We start from the raw sequence: 2517 nt of genomic DNA on the forward strand, positions 1-2517 counted from the left end.
GCCCGCCCCGCCCTGAGCAGCGGCTGGACTCCTGGGCTGCGCGAGCCCCTCCCTCTGACAGCTCTGATACTGTGACGCTCCTTCCTCAGGAAACACGTCGAACCCACAGCCCTTCATGGTGTGTTTGCAGGGTGATTTCCTAATAAAAGTCCACTCTGACTGTGAGTTGATGCCGTGGTCTGTGGGGAGGGTGCTGCCTGCCTTCCTCACCCTCCTGAGAGCACACGAGGGGGGACTCTTCTGTCCCTGACCTCTCCTGGATGTTGTGTTGGCTCAGCTGACATTTCCCTCTGGATCCTCCATTCTCCCTGATGTGTGGTTCTAGGTCTAAGTATCCTCCTCCTTCCCACATGACCAGATGTGTGCAAATTGAGTTCTTCCCAGTTTTCTCTTAGGGACAGGAAGAAAAAAACTCTTCCTGCCAGGGCTGTTAGACTTAGTGTTGTAGAACTGGGGCTACTCTGGGCCATCTATCCTGGTCACAAGTAGGAAGTCATCTATAGTCCTATAGCAGAAGGGTGAGCTGAGAAATAGAGGTGGAAGGGAGAAGAAGAGAGAAGTCTTTGGTGACCTCTTTAGAGTGCCTGGATCCAGCCATGCCTGAAGGTGGTATACACATATGACTGAGAAGTCTAATGAATTTTTTTCCCACACTTTCACGTCAGGTGGAGCTCAAATCCTCCCAAGGTATGATAAATTTAGGGTTTCTAGTCACATTATGTTCAGCCTGAACTGCCAACATGTTTCTTATGCCCCTGGGAATCTGGTCCTGGAGGCACACTTTGAGCTTCTTTCTGACACCCAAAGGATTCATCTTCATTGAAAAATTCCTAGAAATTTATGGCTGTGTTTCCAGCCCCTGTTCTCCTTACACAGTGTGCAAGATGCCTGGGGAGAATTTCTATGTCTGGAGGCACTGGGGCAGGTGCTTGCAGACACTGGCCACATGTTGAGCGTGTGCAGCTGTAAGGGAGACCCCGAGATGTCTCCTTTGTTGAGCCCCACCATGGACAAAGAACCAGTGGCCTGGGGCTGGGCCTCTTCACATCTGCATGGCAGGTATGGACTAGACCACCTTAGACGTCCCTCACAAGCTGACAGGGTCATTCTGGGGGCTCTGACAGCTGGTTGGAGAGGTGGGGGCTGTAATACCCCTTACCAGGGGGCAGGGGTGGCTGGAGGCCCTTTCCTGGCTGCCTGGCGGCAGGTGAGGAGCAGAGGCCAGGAGGAGCTGGATGCCCAGAGAATGAATCGCTACGTCCGTCCCCACATGGGGGAGCCTGCCATGGTCTCGACTTCTTCTCCCTTTGAAGCTTGGCCTCTCATCCATCCTGTTCTCCAAACGTTGCCTTCCAGAGGAGCCCACGCACCCCAGGCCTCTCCGGAATGAAGCATGGGCATGGACTCATTTTAAAGACTTCCAGATAATTCCAAAGACCAGTGACGTTGGGGACCGTCTGTTAGGCCTGAAGGCTCTGCAGGTGCTGGTCTCAGTTGGTCTCACCATTAGTGATGTACTTTGGAATCTGACACCTCTGGTCTCTGCACAGCTTCTGTTTTGTCTAAACAAATGTGAACATAGCATGGTGGGGAGAGAGCTGTAGAGGCCCACAGCTGACCATGGGGATAGGGATCTGAGGGGAAGTGGGGCAGAGGTATGGGGACCCTTTCTGTGGGGCCCAGCAGGGACTCTGCTCATAATCGGGGCTGGTGGGACACAGAAGAGAGAGCCACACTGGGTCATGGATCGACTCTAAACAGTCCTGGCTTGGCCCACTCGGCCTTGTCCTCACAGTTGCCCAGGCTCAGTGTGACTATGCTGCCCCCAGCAGGTGAATGCCAGGAGAAGAGCTGTGGGTTCTCCGAAGTCCTCTAAGGGTGGTGATTGGGGTGTGGTTGAGTGTTGCTTAGTTCCTAGAGAGAGAACAGAGTGTATAAGGAACACGGGAGTGGAGAGCCCTCGGCCTGCAGAGAACCCCCGGTGTGGAGGAGCTGCTCTGGCTCACTCGCACTGGCAGATGCTGCCACTCAGCAGGTCGAGGCTGCCTGGGAGTCGGGTCTGATGCCCAAAAGCCAGGCCTATCTGTATTCCCACTACTCAGGAGCCCAGGGTGGAAGGATTGCGATTCAGTGAGAGCCTTTAAAAAAAAAAAAGAGGCCGTTTTGGTCTTTTAAGCCTTTAGATTTTGCACACTCTCATACCCAGGATTCTAGAGGGCACCAGGAGCATGTCCTTGGGGACCCGTGTCCTCAGCCTCTAAAATCCAGGTGCCCAGCTTCCAAACACAATGTCTTGGGCTTCTGAGAGGCATCTGCTCTGGGTTCTGCAGGTCTGGGCTCACAGGTGTTTGCAGAGCGGCTGCCCTAGCCTTGAGAAAGTGGAATGTGTGGCTGTGCCTTGGTAGTAGGAGCGTCACAGCCCCAGTGTGGCGATGGCATGAGCTGGCCATCTTCCAAAAAGATGCCCTCTCCTGCTTAGAGGGGCCAGATGGTCCACTGGCCAGCTGCGAGCCAAGG

This window comes from Tupaia chinensis, unplaced genomic scaffold (genome assembly GCF_000334495.1).
Source record: "Tupaia chinensis unplaced genomic scaffold, TupChi_1.0 Scaffold144472_1, whole genome shotgun sequence".
Lineage (NCBI taxonomy): Eukaryota > Metazoa > Chordata > Mammalia > Scandentia > Tupaiidae > Tupaia > Tupaia belangeri.